Genomic DNA, 23,991 nt, shown 5'->3' with positions numbered 1-23,991 from the left:
TAAAAATACATACCCACAGAGAGACACATACATACACAAACTGAAAATAGATCTACCATATGCTCCAGTAGTCCTCATTAATGAGTATACATTCACACAAAATGAAGTTGGTATAGCAAGGAGGCATCTGCATTCCCATGTGTGTTGTAGCACTATTTCAATAGCTAAGAAATAGAGGTAGTGCTAGTGTTCATCAATGACAGTGGATAATGAAATGTGGTATTTATACAGAGAAGGACAAAAATCCTATCATTTACAAAACTATGAATGACACTGGAGACTCTTAAATGAAGTAAACTGAGCACAGAAAGAAAAATACCACACAAATATAGTCATAGGTGGAATCTAAAACCATTGATTTGTTTCATATAAGTTGATATAGGATGGGCCAGCCCATTGTGGAAAATACCATCCCTGGGCAGATGGGCCTGGGCTGTAAGCAGCTAGCTGAACTTCAGCCTAGCAGGAAGGCAGTAAGAATCAGGATTCCACCATGGTTTCTGCCTCAAAGTTTCTGTCTTTATTTCCTGCCTTGTTGCCCCTCCTTGTGTAGATGGATGTTTCTGTTTTGTCTGATCCTGTAGCCTTTCAGTCTCAAATAAACACACAGAGGTTTATATTAATTTTAAACCATTTGGCTGGTGGCTCAGGCTTCTTATTGGCTAGCTCTCTCTTAATCATTAACCCATTTCTATTCATCTATGTATCTCCACATGGTCTTGGCTTACTGGAGAATCCCCCAGTGTCCTACCTTCCTGGTAGCTACATGGCATTTTGCCAGTGACTCACTCTCTGCATTCTTCTTCACAGAATTCTCCTAGTATGATAGTGCAGCCTATACTTCCTGGCTAGCTACACCCTGCCAGTCCATTGGCTGAAACAGCTTTATTCTTCAACCAATAAGAGAAACATAGTCACAATACACAAAAGACATCCCCCATCATCTCCTCTTTTCTGTCCAAATAAAAAGGAAACTTTTAACTTTAAGATAGTAAAATTATATATAACAAAACAGTTATTAAGCAAGAACTAGAGTCAGCAATGTTTAGTCCATTAACATTTGGCAAAATTTAATGAAAATATTTTATTATGTATCCTACTTCTGAGTCTAAAGTTTTATATGCAACTTATCTTTTATCATAACTGGTAAAAACCATAACCATAACTGTCTGTCTTCAAATCCATCAAAGACCCCAGAAGGATAAAATATAAACTCTAGATTTGACAGAGGTATCTCATTGTCTGGACAGTCACCCAAAGTTCCTCTGTAACATTGGGGCATCCCTCTTCAGCCTATAGACCCAGAATATCTGGCAGACATTTTGTGGAAGAATGAACCTTGAAGGACAATCTGTCTCTTGGCAAGTTCAGTCAATTTTCTTTGTAACCTGAATGTCCAGTTTGGGCAGCATTCTGTCAAGCAGTCCAGGCAAGAGCAGTTTATTGTCCAAATGACTATCCCTGCCATGTTGAAGCAAACTCTTTAATGAGTTTCTTCAATGTCCATATTCCTTTCTGATGTAATTGGTGTTGCCAGGAGCTGTAGGGTCTCATTGTCAAGAAAAACCCTAATAAACCATTTTTTAACATTTTTATTTAAATTAAATGCCACACTCTGTAGGTCTTTGAAAGGTTTTGAAGAATACCTATCCTTCTAAAATATATCTGCATATAACTTAAAAATTAACATTAAAAGTTTTGACTATTATAGATGACCATAATCTGTACATTTTAAATGAACTGCATAAAGAAAATATCTAAACAAGAGAAGAAATATACATATAGAAAAATTGACCTTAAATTTGTATCAATAAACCAAAATCCCTACCATTGCAAACTATTCATTTCTATATCATATCCATCCCTTTTTTCTTTAGAAAAAGATTGTCTGTGACCATATAACCAACCCCCTTCAAGTAAAAACAAACATTTATAAACAAAATTTCAGAAGTTGGGTGTAGCCCTCTCCAAACTGCTTCTTGCTGTTTGGGGGCACTGCCAATCCCATGGGGATCCTGAGAAAACCTAGAACCCTGTCCAAATCCTATCTGTTGTGGTCTGTGAGGATGCATGGTCTCAGCTGCTTTGTATGTTGGATCACCTGGGCTACAGGGGGTCTTGCTTGTTCAAACCATATTAATCAGGAAGGAATTCATAGGTTTTCAACTTCTGTGGAAACAAAAGAAGAACCTCTTTCGCAAAGTAACATGTCCAGAGATTTAAATTATGAAGCTAAGGCATTTTCAAAATAAATAGATTGGATTATTTCAGCAGCATGTATAATCAAATGTCTTTTGGCAGCTGCTGCTCCTTCCTCAGCAATTAAACAATTTAAAGACAACACAATAACATACAGTGTCCAGAGTCTCTGTGTATTTTCCATCTGAGTAGCTTTTTTTATTACTCCATTCCTTTTATTTTTTATTTTTTGGCTTTTTTAGACAGGGTTTCTCTATATATATTTGGCTGTCCTGGAACTCACTTTGTAGACCAGGCTGGGCTTGAAGTCACAGCAATCTGCCTGCCTCTGCCTCCTGAGTGCTAGAATTAAAGGCATGTGCCACCATACCCAGCTAGTTTATTTCTTTTTTAAGAATATTCTCTATCCTGTTTCTTTTCTCTCCCAAGCCTACATATCTTTTAAAAAATATTGTAAAATGTTCAGAGGTTTCGTTCCTCTTAATCTGTCTTTATTTTATATCTCTATCTTTTTCTGACCACATAAGCTTTTTTAAAAAAATATTTTATTAGTTCACCTTAGGAAACAATCTTGTTTCGCATAAGCTATTAATCTGCTAAACAGGATGGTTAAGATTAAGGAAGAGCTGGTTCTGCTCTATCCCTTGTCTTTCTGAGAGTCTAGTTTATGACCTCTGTGACAATGTGCTGGAAGGCATTAATGTGTCATCTGATTTTCTCTTGATACACTTGTTCTTTAGAAACCCCATTCCAAAATTAGAGGGGACCCTTGAGCTGAGCAGCCTTGCTGCCTGTTGTGCTGTTGAAAGTAAAGTTGTCTGAAGAGCTGGATGAGCTGCCTGAAGAGATCTCTAAGCAAAGTGTTGAAGAAACTACATACTTCTTCTAGCTGCCTGTAACCAAATGAGATAACTGAAGAAATTAGACCTTAAAATAAACTGATCCAGGCCTAGGGATCAGAAATGGTTTCTTATTATTAACACCTCCAGGTGGTAAACTACTTTCAAATTAGGAAACAGAGTTCATGCAAAGATCTAATCCAGGCTACTGTCAGGAAAACAGGATTCAAAAGTAACATTAGAACATTTCCTTTCAGAATGATTATAGGTGGTGGTAAAGACAGCTGTTCAAGCAGATTAAAAGGCCATATACCTATCTGAGGAGCCACAAAACACAAATGGTCCCACTGAAAATTAAGGCTTCTAATAAATTGTGCATTTTCAATAAAAAATTGTTTGGAGCTGAAGGGAGAAAAGAGTTATCTTAAAACTATTTGTGTGAATGGATTTTAGAGAGCTATAAATACGATTTATAGAAAATCCATGAAATTTTATTGCATGGATATTCATAGAAGTATTGTCAGCTTGCGTTAAAACAGAGCACAATTATATGATGTGAAAAAACCTTGGTATACCCCAAATTCTGTGGGAAGGAAAAAGGAAGAGGGGAATATTAAGCTATAGCCATGGGTGGTTGCAATTTTGCAAAGGGAAGATAATTCTTACATGTTTCTAGCCATTTATTTTGGATGTGCTGGTAATTTATTGCTTTAGTTCACACATATAGATCCAGAGAAAGTAAACTCAAGACACTATATTAAAGCAACTTTACTCAAGGTCGTCTGGACTTAGTTTGGTAACATTAGAAACACGATCTTAATATTGAAAATGTAATAAAGGGATTTTAGAAGATATATGGGAGCATAGAAATATATTTTGCATGTGAGAATATAGCAATTAATTTTACTTCAGAAGGTAGTTTAATAGTCATATCTTTAGGAAGCAGAACTAAATCCCCAATCTTAAATATGTCTGCCTTGATTAACTTGTGATACACAGAGTATGATAGTGATGGCTTCTAAGGCCAGGATATGTAATTTTACCACAGGTATCTCATCACACACTTCTTTCTGGAAGACAGCTGCCATGATCTGAGGAAACTACAGCCTCTCAGAAAGATAATTGTCAGTATTCCATCTGATCACACTAGTTCCAGTCTCATCCAAAAGTCAGCCTAAGACACCAGGTATGTGCATGATAAGACATTCCAGATCACATCAAGAAACATCTAATTGAGCCATGTCAGTTTCCAGAGATGTCATTTTGATTGAGGGAGAAACTTTTATAGATAGGATACATGAGATACAATGTGGGATAGTTTGTAAAGGGAAGGTGAGAGAATTCAGATTTCTTGTTGAGAATAGATATAAAATATTGCAACTTCTCTGTGTAATTTCCTGTCACTCTCACATATATAAACAAAATATATAACAACTACTAGAATATCAACAAGTGGATTTCCTATATGAAGAACACTGGTATGCCTAGAAAACAGGGAATCAGAATCAAAATACTCATTATCTGCTGCTTTACAGAAAACATAGTTGATCTTCTGTCTAAAATAAATTATTATTGAAGGGACCAGCACCCCATTTTGGCAACCATGACAGGCTAACATGTGGCTTGCCTGACTTTGCCTTGGTCACTAGAAGGTCACATGACTTCCTCATGGCAAGGAACTAATCAGAAGTTAGTTAGTGGGGCTATGTTTTACAGCTCTGGGTGTGCTTTACAGACAAGTGCACAGCAATGACATGCAGAGAATAGCAACCCCCCTGGGAGGGCCTATGAGCCATAACAGCCTGTTGACCAATCAACACAGGGCAAGTCTTCCAAGCCTGGAGGCACACCAATCCTGAGCCTATGCTTACCCCTAGATACCCCCTTATGCTGTCCTATAAGATCTCTGTCCCATGGTTTCTCAGGGTCTTTCCCTAGCCATCCGCCATGGTGGATGGATGAAAGGCCTGAGCTAATGTGGTCAATTCCTTAAACAACTGCAATAAAAGACTCATTGCTTTTACTTGAAAATGGGCCTCTTGGTGATTTGGGGGTTCAGAATTTGGGCACAACACTATAGCATACTAGATTAATGACAAAACCTGAAATAGATATATCAATATCAGACAAATTAAGTTTTAAGGCAAAAATATCTCCATGGTCATTTGGTAATGGTTATCATTCAACTTATCAAGAGACACAAATATCTTTAGTTTATGTATTAGGAACTGAATTTAAAATACATAATGATAATTTGGTACAACACACAGAGAAGAAAGTGATATTTGAAATTTTTAAAACTCTTCCTTGAAAGGACCATAAATGAACAACCAGTGCTGTCTTTGAAAAATAATGATTTGTGTTTATGCAATCCTCTACTGAATGGCAGCAGGATATGATATTTTTCAAATTACATGATCTGCCCTTCAAAACAGAGAATAGTTTTTGCTAATATAAAGAGCCTTAGTTAATGTAAAAATAACTCTTTCTTTTAATTTCAATTTTATTATTTATTTTACCTACCAAGCACAGTTTCCCCTCCCTCTTCTCCTCCTGTTCCCTCCCCCACCTCCTTTCTACCACCTCTTATCCACTCCTCAGAAAGAGCAAGACCTCCCATGGAGAGTCACCAAAGCCTGGTATAACAAGTTGAGGCAAGATCAAGCTCATCCCTCTGCATAAAGATTGAGCAAGGCATCCCACCATAGGATTCCAAAAAAACACAGCTCATGTGCTAGAAACAGATCATCATCCCACTTCGAGGGTCCTCACAAACTGGCTAAGCTACACAACTGTCACCTACATGCAGAGGGCCTAGGTCAACACCCTAGCTGTTGGTCTACAGTCCCTGAGCTCCCATGAGCTCCTGTCAGCTGTCTCTGTGAGTTTCACCTTCATGATCTTGATCCCCCATTTTTGATATAATCTCTCCTCCCTCTCTTCTACTGGACTCCTGGAGCTCTGTCCAGTTCTTGGCTGTGGATCTCTGCATCTGCTTCTATCAGTTACTGGATGTAGGTTCTATGATGACAATTAGGGAAATCACCAATCTGATTACAGGAGAAGGCCAGTCCAGGCACCCTCTCCACTATTGCTAGAAGTCTTAGCTGGGGTCATCCTTGTGGATTCCTGGGAGTTTCTCTGGCACCAGGTTTTCCCTAACCCCATAATGGTCCTCTCTATTAAGATATCTCTTTCATTGCTCTCCCTCTGCATCCATCCCTCCACTTGACCATCCCCAATTCCCTCCCCTTTACCCCTCCACACCCAGGAGATTTCATCATATTTTACTTTCCCAGGGTGATCCATGCATTCCTCTTAGGGTCATCCTTGTTATTTAGTTTCTCTAGTGCTGTGAATATTATCCTGGTTATCCATTGCTTTTCATCTAATATCCAGTTACAAATGAGTACATACCATGTTTGTCTCTCTGGATCTAAGGTACCTCACTCAGGATATTATTTTCTAGTTCCATCCATTTGCATGCAAATTTCATGATGTTATTGTTTTTTTCCATGGTGTAATACTCCATTATGTAGATGTACCATTTTTTCTTTATTTATTCTTTGGTTGAGGGGCATATAGGTTGTTTCCAGGTTCAGGGTATTACAAATAATGCTTCTATGAACATATTTGAACAAGAATCCTTTTAGATAAATACTGGCTCCAGTGCCAGAGACCCCATAGACTGCCCAGGTCCCCTAACTGACACCTATGCTCAGGGGGCCTGGTTCTATCTTCTCCTGGTTCTTCAGCTGTGAAACTGGGGTCTTTGAGCTCCCACTTGCTCAGGTCAGCTGTTTCTGTGGTTTTCCCCAGCACGGTCTTGACACCTTTGCTCATCTCTCCTCCCTCTCCATAACTGGACTCCAGGAGTTTGGCTCAGTGCTCAGCTGTAAATCTCTGCTTCTGCTTCCATCAGCTACTGGATGAAGGCTCTATGGTGGCATTCAATATAGTCATCAATTATAGGAGAAGGGCCTTCAAGATAGCTTCTCCACCATTTCTTAGATTCTTAGTTGGAGTCATCCTTGTGGATCCCTGGAGACCTCCCTTGTTCCAGATTTCTCATTAAGGCTACAATGGCTCCCTCTATTAAGACATGTCTTTCCCTGATATCCTCTGTTATGAGTAATTTGGAAGCACTGGGGAGGGGGAAGGGAAGTAAGAGAAAGAGGATCTGAGAAGTGGAAGGGGATAGAGAATATGAGGGATCAGGAAGGTAGAGTTGGGAGTAGAACAGAGGAGTAAATATAACTCTTAAGTAGCACACTTTTATTCTTTCTGATCATAATGGAATGAAAATAATACAAGAATAGGATCCATTCTTCTGCTGCATACAAAAAAGACAACACAGCACCCAAAAGATAGACTTTACCTCTAAGTAAATGGTTGGAAAAAGATTTTCCAAACACATGGACAGAAGAACCACAGTAGTATACCTATCTTAATATATAATAAAATAATTTTCAAAACAAAATTAATTAAAGGAAATGGACAAAGTAATTTCATATTCATCAAAGGACAAATCCACCAAGATGATGTCTCAGTTCTCAATGTCTATGCTGCAAATACAAGGGAACCCACATTTGTAAAACAAACATTATTAAAGTTTAAATTGTACATTAAACCCCACACATTAATACTGGGAGATTTCAACATCCCACTCTCACCAATGGACAGATCATCCATCCAAAAACTAAACAGAGAAGTACTGGAGCTAACAGATGTTATAAACCAAGTGGCCCTAACAGATATCTACAGAACATTTTACCCTAACACAAAAGAATATAACTTCTTCTCAGCATTTCATAGAATCTTCTCCAAAACTGATCACAGACTCTGTCACAAAGTAAGTTTTAAATGGACAAAAAAATTGTAATAACCCCCTGTATATTATCACATCACCATGGATTAAAGTTGGAGTTCAACAATAGCACAAATGATAGAAAGCCTATAAACTCATGGAAACTGAAAAAATGCTCAGCTGAACTACCGCTGGATCAAGGAAGAAATAAAGAAAGAAATTAGACTTCCTAGAATTCAATGACAATGAGCACACAACATACCGAATCTGACGTGACAAAATCTAAGCAATGCTAAAAGGAATGTTCATAGCACTAAGTGCCTTCTTAAAGATTTTGGACAAATCTCATACTATCGACTTGACAGCACAGCTCTAGAACAAAAAGAAGCAAAAGCATCCAAGAAATGTAGACACCTGGAGATAATCAAACTCAGGGCTGAAATAAAAAAAAATAGAAACAAAGAGAATAACACAAAGGATCAATGAAAGAATTAGTTGACTCTTTGAGAAAATCAACAAGATAGACAAACCCTTATCCAAACTAACTAAAAGACAGAGAGACACTATCCAAGACAAAATCAGAGGTGAAAAGGAAAACATATAACAATATACACTGAGGAAATCCAGAGAATCATGAGTTCATACTTCAAAAACCTGTACTCTACAAAATTTGGAAATGTAAAAGAAATAGGCAAAATTTTTGATGAGTATCACATACCAAAGTTAAGCCAAGATCTGATAAACAATTTAAAAAGACATATAACCACTAAGGAAATAGAAGTAGTCATTAAAAGTTTCCCAAAAATGGAAGGGCCAGATGGTCTCAGTGCAGAATTCTCCCAGACTTTCAAAGAAGAGCTATTACCAGGCTCCTCAAATTATTACACAAAATAGAAACAGAAGGAACATTGCCAAATTATTTTTTATGAGGCCACAGTTACCCTGATACCCAAACCACACAAAGATTCAACAAAAAAAGATAATTAGAGACCGCTTCACCTCATAAACAATGATGCACAAATAATGGCAAACCTGAAAATCCTGTTAAAGAGAGGGATGAGGGATTGTATGAATCAGAGGAGTCAAGGTCCTCACAAGGGAACCCATAAAAACAACTAATCTGGAGTCACAGAAGCTCACAAACTCCAATGATTCAATAGCTTAGGGAGCCTCAATGGGACTGACCTAGGCCCTCTAGTTATAGTTTGTGTAGCTTGGTCTATTTATGGAACTCCTAGCAGTGGAATTATGGCCTGTCCCTAATGCATGAATTGCCTTTGGGGAATCTATTCCCCAAACTGTATTTCCTGACCCAACCTTAATAAAAGGAAGAGCTTAGTCCTACATCAACTTGATGTGCCATGCCTTATTGACACCTGGCCCTTTTGAAAGAGAAACAGAGAAGAAATGGGTGGAGGGCAGAGGTAAGGTGTGGGGGAGAATAGGAGGAGAGGAGAGAGGGAAAACTGTGGTTGAGATCTGAAATAAATGAAAATTTCAATTAATAAAAAAAATACTGGCAATCTGAATCCAAGAACATATCAAAAAGCTCATTCACCATGATCAGGTGGGCTTCATCCCAGAGATGCAGGAATGATTCAATGTATGAAAATTTGTTTGTGTAATCCACCATATAAACAAACTGAAAGAAAAAAAAAACCACACATGATCATCTCATTAGATGCTGAAAACGACAAAATTCAATACACCTTCATGATAAAAAGCCTTGGAGAAATCAGGGATACAAGGATCATATCTATTAATAATAAGAGCAACACAACAAGCCAACATCCAATATCAAATTAAATGGAGAAAATTTCAAATCAATTCCACTAAAATCAGGGAAAAAGATGAGGCTGTCCACTGTCTAAGCACCTATTCAATATTGTATTTGAAGTTCTAGCTAGAGTAATAAGACAGCTAAAGGAGATCATGGGGATACAAATTGGAAAGGAAGAAGTCATAGTATCACTATTTGCAGATGACATGATACAATACATAAACAACCACAAACGTTCTATCAGGGGAACTAATTCAGCTAATAAACAACTCTAGTGAAATGTCAGGAAACAAGATTAACTCCAAAAAATCAGTAGCGCTCTTACATACAAATAATAAAAGGGCTGAGAAAGAAATCAGGGAACAACACCCTTTAATGTAGCTACACAAAATACAAAATATCTTGGTGTAACTCTAGCCAAGCAAATGAAAGATCTGCATGAGAAGAAACTCAAGTCTTTGAAGAAACAAATTGAAGAAGGTAACAGAAGATGGAAAGATCTTCCAGGCTCATGGGTAAATAGGATTAACATAGGAAAAATGGCCATCTTACCAAAAGCAATCTACAAATTCAACACAATTCTCATCAGAATTCTAACAATTCTTTACAGACCTTGAAAGAACAATATCCAATTTCCTATGGAAAAACAAAAACCCAGGATAGCTAAAACCATTCTGTACAATAAAACAAATACTAGAGTTATTGCCACCCCTGATTTCAAGCTCTAGTAAAGAGCTATTATAATAAAAACCATCTGGCATTGGCATAAAAACAAACAGGTGGATCAATGGAATTTAATCAAAGACCCAGACATAAATACACACACCTCTGGACATTTAACTTTTGACAAAGAAGCAAAATTTATACAGTGGAGAAAAGAAAGCATCTTCAACAAATGGTGCTGACTTAACTGGTTGTCAGCATGTAGAAGGATGCAAATAGAGGCATATCTATATCCCTGCAGAAAACTCTAGTTCAAGTGGATCAAAGACCTCAACATAAATCTAGCTACAATGAATCTGATAGAAGAGAAAGTGGGGAATAACCTTGCACACATTGGCACATGAGACGATTTCCTGGATATTAGCACAGACACTTAAGACTGACATTTAATAAATTGAACCTCATGAAACTGCAAATCTTCTGTAAGACAAAGGGCATTGTCAATAGGACAAAATGGAAGCCTACAGAATGGGAAAAGATCTTGACCAATACCACATCTGACAGAGGGATGATCTCCAAAATGTATGAAGAACTCAAGAAACTAGATATCAAAAAAACAAAAATAATCCAATTAAATATGGAGTATAGACCTAAGCACAAAATTCTCAACAGAAGAAACTCAAATGTCAGAGAAATACTTAAAAGAATGTTTAACATCCTTAGGTATCAGAGAAATTCAAAATAAACTACTGTGAGATTCCATTTTATACCTGTCAGAATTGCTCAGATTAAAAAAAAAGGACAGCTTATGCTGGAGAAGATGTGGAGAAAGGGGAATACTTCTTCATTGCTGATGGGAATACAAACTTGTACACCACTTTATAAATCAATATGGTGTTTTCTCAGAAAATAGGGAATCAATGTATCTCGAGATCTAACTATACTGCTCCTGGGCATATACCCAAAGGATGTTCAATACCACAAGAACACTAACTCAACTATGTTTATGGCAGCTTTCTTTGTAATATCCAAAATCTATAAACTAGATGCCCCTCAACTGAAGAATAGATAAAGAAAATATGATACATTTACACAATGGAGTATTACTCAGCTGTTAAAAACAATATCATCAGGAAATGTGAATGCAAATGGTTTCAACTAGAAAAAAAAAAACATGCTAAGTGAGGTAACACAAACCCATAAAGACAAACATGATATGTGCTCACTCATAATTGTATATTAACTGTGAATAAAGAATAATCATGCTACAGTCCACAGACTCAGAGAGGCTAGGTAACAAGGAGGGTACATGGGGGGATGCATGGATCTCCTTGGGAAGGAGAAATAGAAGAGCTCTCCTGGGTAGTTTGAGGGCTGGTGGGAATGAGAACTTGTGAGATTGGATAGGGAGGTGGGTGGAATTGGAGAAGACTAAAAAAGACTGGAAATGGGGGCCTTTTCAGGAACAGGTAGATGCCTGATGCAAGAGAAACTCCCAAGCATCTGCAAGGGTGACCCTAACTAAGACTCCTTCTAGTAGTGGATGTATAGCCTGAACTTGTCATCTCCTGTGATTGGTGACTACTCCAATTGTCTTCAGGGGGCCATCATGCAGTAACTGATGGAAACATACAGAAACCCACAGCAAAATATTAGGCCAAGTTGGGGAATCTTTTTGAAGAAATGGAAGAAGAATTGTAGGATCCACAACAGTCAAGGACATCACAAGAAAACCCATGGGAACAACTAACCTAGCTCATAGAAACTCAGTATCTAAATCAACAACCAGGGAACCTGCATAGGATTGACCTAAGCCCTCTACAGATATGTGACTATTGTGTAGTTTGGTCTATTTGTGGAACTCCTAACAGTGGAAGCAGAGTCTGTCCCTAATGCTTTGGCTGGCTCTTGGGGACCAATTCCTTGGGAACCTGGATTGCCTTGCCCAGACTAAATACAAAGGGACATACTTAGCCTTACAGCAACTTGATTTGCTATGCTCTATTGATACCCATGAGAAGCCTGTCATTTTCTAAACAGAAACAGAGGAGGAGTGGATTGAATAATGGAGGTGGAGAGTTGGGGGATTTGGGAGGAGAGAATGGTGAAGAAACTGTGATCAGGATTTAAAATAAATAAATTAATTAAATAAAAAGATGAGTTTTGTAGATTAAACCCAGATCCTCATGCTTGCAAGGCAAGCAATTTACAGACTGAGCTAACACCTCAGCACCAAAGATCATAAATTTAATTTAAATAGGAAAAAATACAAGGAACTAAAGAAGAAAACTAGAATTTTAGGATGATCCTAGCTGAGGGACTAATAGCATTCCAGAGCAGCATATCTATATTCAGACAACCACAACAGAACACTAATTAAGAGATGGAATGTCACTGAGGTAAAAATGTGAAAACATAAGAAAATGTCATTTATATCACTGTATATGAGAAGTTATCCAAGCAGGGTGATAATATTTTATAAAATTTCAGAGACCAGGGAAAGATGCAATTACTTGGTTCACTGCCATCCTTACTATACTAAGTCACGTAATCATTTTAGATATTTTAAGAAGGAAATAAACATGTTCTGTGCTTCCTGTTACACTTCAGACAGGGAACTAAGGAGTAGAGATTATAAAGGGACAGTTTCAAGCTCTGAAAATCTGTTCTCTGTGTATTTCTCCATCATAAAATATGTTTCTGAAAGATATAAAGAATGCCTCCATCTACAGGCATTCATGTACTAGGGAAATTCTATTTATAGCTGAAATAGTCACTGATTATATAAGTGTATAATGATGAAACAAAAATTAAAGTTGTAACTGTCAGAAAAAAATTCTATGTTCTATTCTGTAAAGACTATCTTCAAACTCTGTCCTGCTAGGATCCAAAAGAACCCAAGAACCCCTATCTATCCAGTGTCCCAGAAAATGCCAGAATTAACTTGACCAACTGAGTCAGTGGCAGGTAATTCCATGCTTTGAGTTTGTTTGTTTTAAAAAACGCACATATATTTCTTTAAGAGTATAGTAAATAATTTCAGTAGGATGCTCCTATTGCAATACACTGTAAAGTTGTGGCATAGATTTGATGCAAATCTATTGTATGGTTTGAGAAAAAAACATTTTGGGAAACAAAACATTCTAAAATCAAGTTCATTTCCTTTTATGTTAGAACCAGGATGTTCCCTTTAGCCATTTTTGTCATTTTTCAATACTTATTTAGCTAAGGATCTGAGAGATTCCAAGATGAATAAAACATTCCTTTCTTTAGAAAACCTAGAGGAGAGTATAAAATAAAATATCAATATTAACAACAAACTATAATAAAAACAAAAGGCAGAGAGTAGCACCTGCCATATTCAAGCAAATGTATCTGACTGGAATGCAAGTTATAAATTGACATCATGACAAACACCACTTCCAAATTTACAATAAAGAGCTGTTTGGATTGAGCTTTAAGTCCTAATGGGTGTTTTCTGTAACTGAAATCAGGATTCAAAGCCTGAAAAATGTTTTTGTGTCAGAGGTATAAACATCTGGGAAATGTAGTTTAGATGTTGAAAAATGGATAGTTTTTTGGCTTAGGGAAAAATGGGAATGAGTATTTGAAAATAGGAACAATCATTTGAAAATGGGATGAAATGATCCAGAAAATCGAGTATGCTGTGGTTTCTATAACCAACAAAATTGTACAAGAAAATGATAGACTTCTTCACAGAAGGTGTTTATATTAAAGACACAAACATTACTAAGTGTCTGAAAGTTGCTAGGCACTACATTGTGTGATTCCCATTGTACATTATAAATCAGCTTTCATAGTAACACTATATGATAAGTATTGTCATAAATCAGAGACAGAAATTGGGGAGGGGTGGTAGTCAAATAACTTCTGAGTACAAAACCTGGCAAATGATTTAGTGTTAAAATAGGCAGAGTCAGCTAAAAAACAGAATAAATATATCCCTGGATTTCAAAATATGACAACATCTTGAATAACTGGTTTATCAAAGCTAAATAAATAATAAAATACCAACTGCAAAAAGGAAGAGCAACCATCAAATATGGAAATTGAAGATCCCACATAGTATATTGTCAGATAGCACTGTTTCTGGGGACAGTAAGCAAAACTGTAGTCACAATAGTCTTACTAGCAAGTCCATTCTTCATCTGGAGATGGGAACATAACTCTGTGGGAGGAATTAATTTAAATAATGGATGCCATGTATCTAGAAGGTTGTAGGTAGCCAATAATTATATCACATTTGTTCTCCTGCTCTAATAAGGCTATAATAATCCCAGAAGACAATGTTCTTTATTGTTTGAATGTCTTAAATTCTTATTCCAAACAGAGAATTATTTAATTCCTTCTAAAATAAAATTTCCCAAGAAAGTTAAATAAGAAGAAAACTTTTTGACTCCAACTGGAGCAGAATTATTCTGCATCCTTTAATATTATTATTATTATTATTATTATTATTATTATTACAAAATTATAATTTCACATGTCAATCCTTCTCCCTCTTCCCCCAACTCCCCACCAGCTCCCTTTCCCCCTCCTTCTGGGTGGGTAGAGCCCACCACAGAGTCTCCCCAAATTCCACATCATCATCCTGGGCTGGGCCTAGGTCCTTCCCCCATGTGTTCAGGCCAAGAGAGCATCCCTTCACTGCAATGGGCTCTCAAAGTCCCTTCTTATACCAGGATAGAATACTGATCCACTACCAGAGGCCCCATAGGGTGCCGAGGCCTCCTCGTTGACATCCACTTTCTGGGGTCTGGATCAGTCCTGTGATAGCCAAACAGCAGACTGGGGGCCATGTGCTCCCCCTTACTTAGGTCAGCTCTTTCTGTGGGTTTCACCAGCCTGGTCCTGACTTCATTTCTACCTCTCTGCAACTGGGTTCCAGAGTTCAGTTCAGTGTATAACTGTGGCTGTCTGTCTCTGCTTCCATCAGCCACTGGAAGAGGGCTCTAGGATGGCATATAAAATAATCATCAGTCTCATTATAGGGGAAGGGCATTTAGGGTATCCTCTCCACCATTGCCTAGATTGTTAGTTGATGTCATCCTTGCAGATCTCTGGAAATCTCCCCAGTGCCAGATCTCTCCTCGGACTTATAATGGCTCCCTCTAATATGGTATCTCTCATCCTTCTCTCCTCTATTCTTCCCCTGACTCAAAGTTTCTGCTCCTCCATTTTGTTCTCTCCCCTCCTCTTCTCCTCCTCTCATTCTGCCAGCTCCCTCTCCCCTACCATCAAGCTTGCAATTAGCTCAGGAGATCCTGCCCCTTCCCATTCTCCAGGGTCCATGTATTTTTCTCTTAGAGTCCTTCTTGTTTCATAATTCTTTTGGTGAAGAGGATTGTAGGCTGGTAATCCTTTGCTCTATGTTTAAAATTCATGTATGAGTGAGTACATACCATGTCTGTCTTTTTGTGACTGGGTTACCTCACTCTGGATGGTTTCTTCTAGTTCCATCCATTTGCCTGCCAATTTCAAGATTCCATTGCTTTTTTTCTGCTGAGTAGTAGTCCATTGTGTAAATGTACCACATTTTCTCTATCCATTCGTCAGTTGAGGGACATCTAGGTTGCTTCCAGGTTCTGGCTATTATGAACAACGATGCTATGAACATGGTTGAACATATGTTCTTGTTTTATGAATGTGCATAATTTGGGTGTATGCCCAAGAGAGGAATTGCTGGATCTTGAGATAGACTGATTCCCATTTTCCTGAGCAACAGCCATAATGATTTCCAGAGTGGTCTTACAAGTTTGCACTCCCACCAGCAATGGAGGAGTGTTCCTTTTTCTCGACATCCTCTCCAGCATAAACTGTCATTGGTGATTTTTATTTTAGCCATTCTGGCCAGTGTAAGATGGTATCTCAGATTTGCTTAGAGTTGCATTTCTCTGATGGCTAGGATTTTGAGCACTTTCTTAAATGTCTTTCAGACATTTTAGATTCTTCTGTTGAGAATTCTCTATTTAGTTCTGTGCCCCACTTTTTAATTTCATTGATTGGTGTTTTGGTGGCTACCTTCTTCAGTTCATTGTATATTTTTTGGAAATCAACCCTCTGTTAGATGTGGGGTTGGTGAAGATCTTTTCCCATTCTGTGGGTGGTTGTTTTGTCTTACTGACAGTGTCCTTTGCCTTACAGAAGCTTCTCAGTTTCAGGAGGTGCCATTTATTAATTGTAGATCTCAATGTCTGTGCTACTGGTGTTATGTTCAGGAATCAGTCAGTGTGGCTGGATTTATGTTGAGATCTTTGATCCATTTGGACTTAAGTTTTGTGCATGGTGACAGATATGGATCTATCTGCAGTCTTCTGCATGTCCAAATACAGTTGTGGCAGCACCATTTGACTTTACCAAACAGGAAAAGAAACAGGAGGGTGAAATCCACACACAATGACACCAACAACAATAATCCAAAACAAACAAGAACCATCAATCAATGGACATTAGTATCCCGCAATGTCAATGGTCTTAACGTGCCTATAAAAAAGATTTAGGTTAACAGAATGGATACGAAAACAGAATCCATCCTTCTCCTGTATACAAGAAACACACCTCTGCTATCTTAAAAATATCAAGACTGAGCTGGGCATTGGTGGCACATGCCTTTAATCCCAGCACTCGGGAGGCAGAGGCAGGTGGATCTCTGTGAGTTCCAGGCCAGCCTAGTCTCCAGATCGAGTGCCAGGATAGGCTTCAAAGCTACACAGAGAAACTCTGTCTCAAAAAAAAAAATTATCAAGACTGGGCAGTCTATGGGGCCTCTGGTAGTGGAACAGTATTTATCCCATTGGGAGCCCATTTGCCATAGAGGGATACCCTCTCAGCCTAGATACATGGGGGAGGGACCCCAAAGGAAGGACAGACCATGATGATCCCCCATGGAAGACCTCATCCTCCCTGGGGAGCAGAAGAGAGACGGGGATCATTGGGAGGCATGGGAGGATGGGAGGGAGAGGGAACTTGGATTGATATGCAAAATATGATTGTTTCTAACTTAAATATTTTGAAAAACAGAAAGAATATCACTGACTAATATGAACCTCCATTTTTTTCCCACTGATTCCATTTTTTCCCATTGATTCCTTCTGTAAGTAAAACTGAAAAAAAATCATACCCTCTTGTGAAGTCTGTTAACTTCAATGATAACTGTCCTGGAAAGTCATGTCCACTGTTGCAATAGTGTTGAGATCATCATGGGAGTAACCAACCACTTTCTGAATGGATTTATGTTCCACTCAAATGAATGAAAGTCATACTTGGCACCATTTATCAGGCAAATATTGGGTGGCCAGAAAGGCCATTGGCCTCGGAGATAAATTACTACTACCGTTTTGCTTAGTGAACATAATATTAAACTGACTTTCCATTATATCCATAAATGAAAGCATCTCTCAATTCTCATTAGAGAAATAAATGGTGAGTAACACAAAGATCCACAGCCAGAAAAGGCACAGAAAAATAAGAGACCACAGAATGCTCAGCCATGAAGAGGACATCTATGCTTCATTCCTTCTTCCCATGGTTCAAGGCGCAATGCAGAAGTTGGTGGAAAGACTTTAAGAGCCAGAGGTGGTGGATGTCTAAAATGTAACTGTGTCTCCTGGACATGGCAGGGCAGTTGTACACATGATCTCATAGCAGATGCTGTAGCATAGAAATACCTGTACAAGCTCAAGTCCAACCAAATCCACTGATGGAGAGGGGAACAAAATGTCACCCCTAGCCACAGAGCTATTGGCGTTTGTTAGCTGCTGGGGGAGGGAAAGACAACTTTTTTCTATAGCCCCTGGTAAATCTACCATTTTTCAATGGAAAACCATATATCCAAGAATATTTTGGTAGCACAAACTGGCCTTGATGGAAAATAAAAGTGCTCCACAAACTTGGGTGGTTTGGGAATGGGAGATTATCCTAAGAAGAGTTGGGGAAGAATATAAAAATAATCAAATACACTCTATAAAATTCTCAAAGAACTAATGAAATTTATAAATAAAGAAAAAGAAATATAGGCAAAGTATAAATTTAAAAGAACAAAAGAAAAAGAATCCTGAAACATTGATCTTCCTCTTTCAGTTCTTCCAATGTTCACTTATAATTAAGGCTTCATGGGAAGATTCAACTGACAATCAGAGAAAAAAAGAAATATAAGAACAAATGTATCACGCTCTGTCAATTCTACCCAAGAAAAATGTTTTCACATCACATTGTTTTTGCATGATGTGGAATCTAACCTATCACTGGAGACAGCAGCCAGGCCACCCTCTCTCTCAGCAGCATGTATTTGTCTGTCTTGGGTATTTTAAATGTGAGCAGCAAGAGTCTTTACACCAACCTGTATCATCCTTCTGCATCACTAACACCAGATGTTTCTTTTAAGGGAGAAAGTATAATCATTTTCTCTAAGTATTTTTTACATGGATTCATGAATCTGAATCTGGTAGGTCCATTATTATTTTTCTCTATCTAGTTGACTATAAACATGACTTTCGGATCTTACTTTTAAATTTTCAGATGCATACTGAGGAATCTGAAAGGTATTTTATAAAATTTCTTTGATCTATAATATTTTTTTATGTAAGATCACCATGAGTGAAGTAAGATTGTGAAGGCAAACACCTATGTAGCTAGCTACATTATCACTAATCAGTATATGACTTTTATTTTGAAAAGCAAGCAAGTATGCAACACTATTATGGGAGGTAGCCAGTATGTCTGTATGTTGATCCATTTTAGCCAGTTATTATATCTAAAGGAAATTAATAATGATATAGAAAGTGGTTCTATGTGAAGGTTGGTTTCTAGAATGTCTGCTCTTCTGCCTCTAGTTACTTCCTTCTCCTGACTACCATCAGGATTGGAACACCCAGTAGAGGGATAATTCCAAGGGCTCTGATGGCTATTAGGGGTACATAATATTGACTATGTGAAAAAAGAAAAGAAGTAAGGATCCTGAGATTTTTCTTCAGAAATTCTCTGGAGACACTTCTCAGTCTAGCTGTTGATTTTTTAATTTTAAAAAAACTTTTGGACTTAAAATTATATCATCTACCCTTCCTGTTTTTCCTCCAATCATATGTACCACTCTCTTGCTCTTTCAAATTCACTGCCTTTTTTTTTAATTGTTATAACCTCTCTCTCTGTCTCTGTCTGTCTCTATCTCTGTGTCTGTCTCTATCTCTGTGTCTGTCTCTGTCTCTCTGTCTCTCTGTCTCTCTCTGTGTCTCTGCCTCTGTCTCTCTCTCACTCTGTGTGTGTGTGTGTGTGTGTGTGTGTGTGTGTGTGTGTGTGTGTTCCTAAATACACAGATTCAACCAGCTCATTCTGTATAATATTATTTACACATTTTCAGGGCCTCTTGGTACTGGAAAACCAATTGCTGTGCTGTTCCTGGAGAAGACTACTTTCTCTCAATCTCAGCATTCTTTAGTTGTTTGTAGTTTACCTAGGATTAAGATCTTGTGAGCATGCACATATTGCAAGTCTATTTGTGTCATCCTTGTTCAGGTCATAGTTAGGAAATCATGTTGGTGAGACTTCATGGGTATCCTTGCTGACATTTCTAAAAGACACAATCTCACAAGAAGTTCCCCCAGTTCTCTGGCACTTAATATCTTTCCATCCTGTTTTCTGCAATGATCACTGAGCCTAAGGTACAGGAGTTGTTTTGTAGATGTATCAGTCAGTACTGGGCTCCACAGTTCTGTATTGTGATTGGTTGTATGGTTTCTGTCTGTTGTAATGAGAAGTTTCCTTGATGGGGGGAGGGGACATTGAGGACTATAACTATCTGTGGATATAAGGATAATTATTTCTAATATTTTAGAGATTATTCTGATTAAGTAAAGTATCAGTGGTAGGTTCTTCTTCAACATCTAGGACTTCATTAGTCCTGAATATTTGTCTAGGTCTACAGTACCAGCCGTAATTTCTTTCTAGTTGAGTGGGTGTTAAATACAATTAGAGAGCTGTTGGTTACAGCCAAAGTATGTGTGCTCATTGCTGCTCTATTTACAATAACTAGGAAGTAGAAACAACGCAAATGTCCTTCAACTGGTGAATGGATAATAAAATGGTGTCAAATAGTCTTTCCCACAAGCCAGTCTGGAAGGGACATTTTCTCACTTGAAGCTACTCTTCCCAGATAACTGCGGCTTGTTTCAAGTTGACAAATACCTAAGCAAGACAAGTAATTTTATGTGAATGTGGGAATTACATTTTGACACTGAAAAATCCTTCCAAGCTCTCCACATGATATTTGACACAAAATGACAAAAGTTGCTTACTAAAATTTTCAAAGAAAAGCAAAAGACAATATATGTATAGGGATTGTTTAAACCTTGTTGTGTATTGATAGTTATGACAATAATCATGTTTATTTAACAAAATTTATTGGCTTGAGATTCCAATGGAGTATTAACCTTTCATGTTGTAAATTTTGTTTCTTTGGTTTTCTCAAATCAAATCCCCACAGTCTACTCTATTAGTCTCATAGTATCCATAGTTTCACTTTCCACAGTTTCAGTTACTCACAGTCAACCTTAGCTGAAAATATTAAATGAAAATTTCTGGAAATACACAACTAGCCTTAAAATAATTTTAGTTAAATATATTGTGCATATAACAAGTTATAAGGCTACATATACACTAAAATTCTATTAAATAATTTTACTAAAGCTTATTTAGTAAGGCATATTGTGGTTCAATCTATTGTGATTAAATCTACTTAATGACCAGTTATTACTTTTAGTCTTTTACGCTGATATAGTTATAAATGAAACTGTATAAAGGTTGCTTCAGGACTTCATGGAAGGGCTATAATATTACAAAATTTCCTCCAGCCATGTTAAATAATGTTTGAAGGCAAATGGAGAATATCTAGTGGAAAGATTGGAAAATCCTGTCAGATTATAACCACTGCTGCACTGCTATTGAGTGGTTGTTACAGAACAAGGATTCTGTGTGGTACAAAAACACTGTAAAATCTTCATAGAGATACTTGCGAGTCTGTTTCCAGCAAGTAGTTCTGTGGTTCCTGCTAGTACTTCCATGGCTCCTCATTGAAGACTATGAATATGTTCTGACATTCTGACAAAAGGGTAGTGGGAACTACTGCATTCTGTCTCAGATGCAGGGCAGGCTAACTCTAATCCCTCTTGAGCACACCTGGATTTATACCGAGACCACATTAGAAGCTGGTTCTCATTCTTTTATTCCATTTTATATTCCAATCACAGTTCTTTCTTCCACCCACCTTACTTCCTCCCACCCCCTCTTGCCTCTTCCCACCTTTCCTCACCTCCCCACTAGCCCACCCCCAGTCTACTCCTGCTCATGGATAAGGGCTCCCATGAGGAGTCAACATAGTCTAGCACAATGGGTTGGGTCAGGGCAGGGCCCCTCTCCCATGCATTAAGACTGAGTATGGCATCCCACCATGGGAACTATATGTGGGAGACAGTTGTGAAGCTTGGACTATCAGAGGAGACCTGGGCAGTAGGACCATGATACAAACCTGGTACATGAGTTAGCTAGTTGGAGCCCATTCCTTAGAGTGAGATGCCATGCTCAGTGGCAGTAGGACCATGATATAATCCTGGTACATGAGCTAGCTTGTTAGAAGCTCTTTCTCTTAGTGATGTCCTCGCTAAAACTTTGGCATCCTTTGCCACCAACTACATTTGGATTTTATCTAGCTGAGTAGGCTTCTGTTACTTCTAACCTACCACCTAGGCAATACTCTGGCTTCTGGTTATTGCTATTCTCAAGAATACACTCTAAAAACTAAGCAACAAAAGTTTTATATTACAAGATTTATCAAAGACAATGGGACATTCTTGATTAAACAAGAAGTATCACTTGAATTTTCTTGTAATGAGGGAGCTAAATGCCAAGATCTTTTGTAATCCCCATTTTTGCAGATAGACACAACAATATGCATTGTACTTTTCATGTGCTGCAAAAATATATTTGAAAATTATATACACTTTCACCTTATTATGCATAAAAGTCCATGTACTATGTATTTCTACAAGCATTACTTATATAGTATGTGCCTACTGTTCAACACACATAGTAGATACTAACTTAGATCCTGTAGATCAAAGGACAGTTGACAATGGTAAACATTTTAGTTGGCAGAACAATAGAATCCTCAACCTGTGGATCCTGCATATTTGCCCAGAAGAGTAATTCATGAAGGACAAATACAAAAAGATTTTATAAAATTATTATGGGTATAGTGCCTAGGGGGCCAGGCTGACAGCCAATTCTTCTGAGCCTTCCTTGGAGCTACCAGCAAGCCTGTGACCCTAGGGTGGGAACATATCTGCCTATTGAGGACTGTGTGCTCAAGAAACCCCAGGGACTTCAAGAGATGGAAAAAGTGCCTGTGACAAATGGAGAGAAAACAGTGTCTGCCAACCTAAAATGTCTTTCCTTAGGGATTTTGGTATTTTAGGCTATCAGTTTGATTCTAGCAATATGTTTTTCTAGGATTTTAAAAGAGGAGGGTCCTCATTATCTATAATCTATAGCAGTGATTGTTGCTGAATTTTTGAAGATAATGGCCTGCATCTTTTTAGTATACACAGACAGTGAGTGTAGTGTGAGAATACCTAATTGAGCACTGCATGATGACATTTGTAGTAAACCCATGGAAACACTTAAGCTTGCTATTCCATCAGGGATATATATGCTTCAGAATATTTTATCCTATGTGACATTATCAAACCTAGATGCAGCCACTTATCAGGTTACATAGCAATTGAAAATACAACAGAATTAGTTTCCATGCCTATATTTGGTTAAAAAAAATCCAGGTGTGTCCTAATAGCTCTCCCTAGTAATTCTGATGGCAGGAGTTACTTTTGTGCTGTGGCCTTCAGATTCTCAAGAGTTGGATTCTAAGGAACTTTCAACTGGCTCACAGTTTGTAGACATCATACAGTTCTCACAGCATGTTTTTCAAGTGGTTCTGCTGGAGTTTATTTTGAGAAAATTTTAAAGAAACAAAACAATTAATATGGATAAGAAATAGTCAACTTGGTTTCTTTGGAAGTATATTTGAATTAGTGGGTATATACATTTATGATGGAGAATTTGTATCAAAGAATGAATTTTTTCAGGGATATAATCAGCTGACATGGATAGTTCTCACTTGGAGGCCTTGCAATAGCTGTTTTAATTAAGTATAATGATAATATTTTAAAATGACTTGCGACCTCCTGTTCATAATATTGTCAACAATCATAACCTATTTTGGTTGCAAGATTGGTTGTCAACCAGTATTTTTTTCCCCTTGGAGCCATCATTGTAATATCAGCTACTTTCTTGTATGGTTATGATCCCAAGCCTGGACGAAATCCCACTAAGGCATAGTCATGTACTATTTTTAACTGGTTTTCCATTATGGTGCCCTAAGACTCTCAACATTAATCTTGGACAGAGTACTGAAGATTCTTCGATGATCTCATTATACTAAATCTGATCATACTGTTCAAATGATTTGAAAATGGGTAGACTTCAAGATGAAATGTGTACATCATCTGGAAACCCACGCTTGGAAGTGTGTCTGGGGAGTGAGGTTAGAGAAATATTAGAAGGGGCCTGAAGTCTGAGCTCATAAGGACTTCACTGTTTTGGTTGCTGCAGAACTGTCCAGTGTAGCCTTTAAATTG

The 23,991-nt window shown here is 37.8% G+C and overlaps 1 pseudogene; it reads left to right on the top strand.

Annotated features, from left to right (window-relative positions):
* The first annotated feature begins 383 nt into the window (after positions 1-383).
* Positions 384-23,692, top strand: LOC118238059 (annotated as a pseudogene).
* Positions 23,693-23,991: the final 299 nt, after the last annotated feature.

Source organism: Cricetulus griseus, chromosome 6, assembly GCF_003668045.3.
Source record: "Cricetulus griseus strain 17A/GY chromosome 6, alternate assembly CriGri-PICRH-1.0, whole genome shotgun sequence".
Lineage (NCBI taxonomy): Eukaryota > Metazoa > Chordata > Mammalia > Rodentia > Cricetidae > Cricetulus > Cricetulus griseus.
The sequence above is the reverse complement of the archived record's forward strand: the minus strand, read 5'-3'. Positions and strand labels throughout refer to the sequence as shown.